This window comes from Mustela nigripes, chromosome 16, assembly GCF_022355385.1.
Source record: "Mustela nigripes isolate SB6536 chromosome 16, MUSNIG.SB6536, whole genome shotgun sequence".
In the NCBI taxonomy this organism is placed as follows: Eukaryota; Metazoa; Chordata; class Mammalia; order Carnivora; family Mustelidae; genus Mustela; species Mustela nigripes.
In genome coordinates this window covers 4,331,525-4,337,524 of record NC_081572.1, presented here as the reverse complement: position 1 = coordinate 4,337,524, position 6,000 = coordinate 4,331,525, and positions in this window count along the sequence as shown.

The window sequence follows — 6,000 nt, the reverse complement described above, 5'->3', positions numbered from 1 at the left end:
CCCCAAACAGCAGCTGCTTTCAGGAGTTGAAACGATGAGGCTCACATCAGCGTCTTCACTGGAGAAGCTCTCGACGAAGCCCACGCCCTGCGGGACGGCGGGCAGCGGTGGACAGGGACGCCAGCTCCCTGGCGCAACTCGAATCAGCCTCTCTTGTGTCCACCTGCGGAATGAAGGAGGGTTTGATGAACTCATTCACGCTGAGGGGGTGCAAAAATCTGCACGGGCCGGTCCTTAAGAACATCACCCTGAAGAAGAGGGCCGGTCCGGCTGGTCCTGGGGGGGGGGGGCCCTTTCCACAGTAACGGTCCGTCCTTGTGCTGAGTGTGTGATCCCTGGACGACATCAGCCACACCTGCCGGGCCCCTAGCCGTGGTGCAAAGGCAGGAGTATCAGACAAATTCACGCCTATGCAGACATGTTCCGATCCCATGCCAGAGAAGAGGCCACCACTTAGAAAAACAGGAACAGTTTCAGGAACGTGACTGTGGGGACTTTTCCCAGGCCTCACTGACCCTCGGACTCCATTTGCCCCTTACCGACAATATTTTCTTTTATTGCACTGAAAATGATGTTGGCTCATTTGTGACCCTGCCCCAGAGTCCATCAACTGGAGATTGGAATGGACAAACATAGGGAGGAGGAAGCTTTCCTGGACTCCGGAGGGTCCCCGGCTAGGTCTGAAAATGAAACTAACAAAGATAGTCACAGGAGAGAAACACACTCAGTTATTTAATAGAAGTTTTGTGGGATGGGAAGTGAAGGCTTGAAGAAACAGTTAAATCTGAGTTTTATTTTTTTTTAAAGATTTTATTTACTTATTTGACAGACAGAGATCATAAGTAGGCAGAGAGGCAGGCAGAGAGAGAGAGGAGGAAGCAGGCTCTCTGCTTAGCGGGGCTTGATCCCAGAACCCTGGGATCATAATCTGAGCCGAAGGCAGAGGCTTTAACCCACTGAGCCACCCAGGTGCCCCAAAACAAGTCTTTTTTAAAATTTTACTTATTTATTTGACAGACAGAGATCAAGTAGACAGAGATGCAGGCAGAGTGAGAGAGAGGAGGAAGCAGGCTCCCTGCTGGGCAGAAAGCCCGATGCGGGGCTCGATCCCAGGACCCTGGAATCATGACCTGAGCTGAAGACAGGCTTTAACCCACTGAGCCACCGAGGTGCCCTGAGTAGTTTTATTTTTTTTAAGATTTGATTTTTAAGACATCTCCACCCCCAACGTGGGGCTCAAACTCAGGACCCTGAGATTAGGAGTTGCACACTCCACTGACCAAGCCAGCTGGGTGCCCCAAACCTGAGCATTTTTGTGCGGGGTTTGACGCTGAGTGGACATTCGTGGAGGGATGGGACAGGTCAGAGACTCTGAGGTAGGGGTGGTAATCTGGGGGAAGCTCAGCAAGGCCTGTTGGTTGGCATTTCTCCTGGCATGCCCCCGTCATCGAAGTGAAGGATGCTCTGTGGCCCCGGGTATAGGGAGGGCACCTCTCGTGGCAGGATTTTAGGACCTGAGTCAGGGGAGAAGCAGGGAAAGGTTGGAACGGACTTTCTGCTTCAGCTGTCTTCTCAAGTCCCTTCAGGATGCACTATTTAACGTGCCAAGGTGCCGTTATTGGGGGTAGTATGTCCTGAACCCCGTCCTGAGCCTGTTTTTAAAAGTGTGAATGTGAAGGACCCATCAAAACCTGTGCCCCTAGGCATGGCCCGATCCATCCATCTCCTGGCTTTGCCTCGCCTGCGGCCGAGCTCAGCTGCGGTCTAACTGGGTCACATGCAAAGCTATTTCCAACGGACCAGGACACAGGTGCATGACTCCCAAGCACGTATCCTTGATCTACTCCCCACCATACTGTGAGGCTGCCCGAAGGGTTTCGAACCTTGTCTCCATGCCCTGATTGTACTCAGATTTCCAGATTGTAGGTATCCCCTTTCCAGTGTAGACACATAAACCCCGCTGGGGCTCAGAGGTGTGATTTCGATTCCACTAATTGTGTGCTCCTGCAGGAGACTTGGGTTTAGAACTGACTTACACGGAGACAGGGGACAGGGCATCGTTTTGCTGGCATGGATCGTTGGCAGGGCCAGCCCGGTTCTGGAGGCGGGAGCCAAGGCAGCAACATCCTCCTCCCTTGGCAGCTTCCCGATCCTGGGGAGGTGACGCTGGGGGCTGGTTCTTCAGTATGATCCGGGGAGTCGGTTGTTCCCGGAAGCCGGCCCAGGGCCTGCATCTCTGGCCATCTCAACAGTTCTGTGAGCTCTCTGCCCCTCCAGAAATCCCTTCGGCTTGAGCCACCTGTGGCAGACTCTGCTGTCTATAGCAGAGAACCCCCGGCCCATACAGATGGAGCAAGGACAGCAGAGGGCAGGGGAAGGCATGTTCAGCATATGGTAGAAGTGTCGAGAAAAAGATATAGGACATTGACAAATATTTTGAATAATGGTTCTACCTTGTGCATGATCTCCAACCCTCACAAAAACTCTGTTAGGCATAATTGTTCCCGTTTTCCAGATGAGCACGTAGTCTCAGAATGGTTAAGGGACCTGCCCAAGGCCACACAGCCTTCGACGGTGACTCATGAATTTGAACCCAGATTCTTTTGCTCAAAACCCAGGATCTCTCCACTCTATTACTCTGCCCAGGCCGGCCCTAGGTGCAGAAGGGAGTGGAAGCTCCCATCCTGTTCTCTTTTCTCCTCTTAACTTCTCCTTCTCCTGCCCGCATCTGAGGCACTCTACAGTTTATGTACGTGCGGGCCTTCATCAGTCAGGAGCAGAGCGCCCTTCAGAAAACACACTGCAAAGGGTCTACCACTGCGGTGGTGGTGGGATGAGGGGGCAGAGGGTTCCCAGCAGCTTTTTTTCCTTTCTGCATAAGGCAATTGCACTGTTGGAATTTTTTACCAGAAGCAAGTGGATTCCTTATGTAATTAGACATCAGAATTAACACTGCCCAAGAGTGATGGAGAAGCACCAGGACATAAACTGTGGTCATTACGGTGTGGTGGGATTATAGGTGGTTTTTAATTTAATTTAATTTTTTAAAAAAGATTTTTATTTATTTATCAGAGAGAGAGAGAGCGAGAGCGAGCACAGGCAGACAGAGTGGCAGGCAGAGGCAGAGGGAGAAGCAGGCTCCCTGCCGAGCAAGGAGCCCGATGTGGGACTCGATCCCAGGATGCCGGGATCACGACCTGAGCCGAAGGCAGCTGCTTAACCAACTGAGCCACCCAGGCGTCCCGTGGTTTTTAATTTTAAATGTGTTTGTGCATTTAAACATGTTTTGAAAATGAGAATGGGCTCAGGTTGCTTTTAGCCACAAGGACCAGAAAACCCTTCATCCAGCTGGATGGCCCAGTGACAACGCTGATGTGTTTGTAGGACCTGATGTCTAGCACACAAGGGAGGGCCCCGCACATGACCAGGGCTTGTCACCAAAGACTCCCTCTGCTTCTTCCTCCTCTCCTCCCTGTGGTCCCAGCATCCTCCCCAGCACACGCTGGCTCCCCTCGGGCACACAGCACCCGTGGAGCCGGCCCTGGACACAACAGTGTCCACACACAGAAATAGGGGACTTCTGTTTGTGCATCTCCGTTGTCACAGTGCAGGGACCTTTCCAGAACCTCCTGGCAGACTGTCCTGTGGGTCTCATTGGTCAGGACTGGGTGACAGTCCCTGGCAGAAGGGATGCCTTCGTTGGGGCAGCACCCAGTTTCCCCTGGGAGCCCGAGAATGTGGACAAGGGCAAAAGCCTGAACAAAGCGGGCTTTAGGAGTGAAGACTTGGGGACATGGGTGCCATGTGGAGAGTCTCCGAGGGCAGATATTATTTGATTATTTAAAACACTACATTAACTTTTATTTATTCTTTTTTAAAAAATTTTATTTATTTATTTGACAGAGAGAGATCACAAGCAGGCAGAGGGGCAGGTAGAGAAAGAGGAGGAAGCAGGCTCCCTGCTGAGCAGAGAGCCCGATGTGGGACTCCATCCCAGGACCCTGAGATCAGGACCTGAGCCGAAGGCAGAGGCTTAACACACTGAGCCACCCGGGCACCCACATTAACTTTTAAAAAATTTTAAATTACCCTTGTGGGGCGCCTGGGTGGCTCAGTGGGTTAAGCCTCTGCCTTCGGCTCAGGTCCTGATCTCAGGGTCTTGGGATCGAGTCCCACATCGGGCTCTCTGCTCAGCAGGGGGCCTGCTTCTCCCTCTCTCTGCCTGCCTCTCTGCCTGCTTGTGATCTCTCTCTGTCAAATAAATAAACAAAATCTTAAAAAAATATATTAAAAAATAATAATAAAAAATAAAATAAAATAAAATTACCCTGTGTGGTTGGACCCGCTGTGGAGGGCTTTGGTATCAACTGTGTTGCTGGGTCCCTGTGTTTAGGAAACCTGGCTGCTCATAACAGGAGATCATCATGGCTTCAACAGCAACAAAAAGCCCATGCTGGGTCTACTCCAGGGAATTGTTTGACCTCTGGGAACACCAGGCACTGAACGGGACCTACCTGGCAGTTGTGGGGCCCGAAATTCTGTAGGTACAACTTTCACTTGGGTCACGTGAGCCAGACCACTGATGGGGGCTCCCAGGCTTGGCTAAGAAGGTCCCAGTCTCAGGGCGTCAAGGCTCAACTTTAAATTTTGTCCTTGGCCATGAAGAGTGCCAAGCTTTCAGCAGACATTACCTGACGCAGCCTCCTTCAATGTTGAAGACTTGGCCAAGGTGAGTGAACGGGTCTTGGAAGGGGTCCAGGTCCCAGCGCTGCAAATCTGAGGGTCGAGGTAGCCGAAACCACTTGGAGGCCCCTCGGGTTTTCCTGCGTTCATAAACTTCCTCAGGGTTGTGTTTTTGTTTTTGTTTTTGTTTTCAGGGGGGCTGACTCAGCTGCTGGGAAGTCCTTGTTCCCTTTCCACGGGCAGAGTTTCTCAACTGTTGAAAGCAAGAGATGCGGAAGTTAAGCCAATGGTTTCAACGTCTTCCGTCAGAGAAGAAGCTTTACTTCTGCATTAAGGTTAGAATTGTCCTTGCAGTCTTGGCTGCTAGAATGTAAAAAGAAGTGGATTTATTTTTTTGTAAGTTAAAAAAAGTTGTTTTTTTTTCCCCCAAGTAATCTCTATACCTAGGATGGGGCTCAAACTCACAACCCTGAGATCAAGAGTTACATACTCTCCCGACTGAGCCATCCGGGAGCCCCACTTTTTCTTTCTTTCTTTTTTTTTTTTTTTTAAGATTTTATTTATTTGACAGAGAGAGAGTGAGATCACAAGTAGGCAGAGAGGCAGGCAGAGTGGGAGGGAGGAAGCAGGCCCCCTGCAGAGCAGAGAGCCCGATGCGGGACTCGATCCCAGGACCCTGAGATCATGACCTGAGCCGAAGGCGGAGGCTTTAACCCACTGAGCCACCCAGGCGTCCCCCAACTTTTTCTTTAAATCCACTTATTCTTAGGATGCCCGGCTGACTCAGTCGGGAGAGGACACAACTCTTGATCCCGGGGTTATGAGTTCAAGCCCCACACTAGGTAGAGATTACTAAAAAAAGGGAGGGGGGAATGAAAGGAAAAGAAAGACATTTCCCCATTTTGGGGGGCCGAGTTAAGGGTGCCTTTAACTTCACTCAGCATTCTTTTTTTTTTTTTTCTTAAGATCTTGTTTTTATTTATTTGACAGACAGAGATCTCAAGTAGGCAGAGAGGCAGGCAGGGAGAGAGAGGAGGAAGCAGGCTCCCGGCTGAGCAGAGAGCCCGATGCGGGGCTCGATCTCAGGACCCTGGGATCATGACCCGAGCCGAAGGCGGAGGCTTTAACCCACTGAGCCACCCAGGTGCCCCTTCACTCAGCATTCTAAAGCTTGAACGAAATCCCTTGCTTGCAAAATTGGGAAGTTTCCCTTCCCTCCACTATGTCGTGTGTTAGGCACTCAAGGAGCTCCACGATTGTAAATTTCAGAACAGACGGTTGGAAGAATAAATGGACATTAAAAAGTCGTACAGGGTC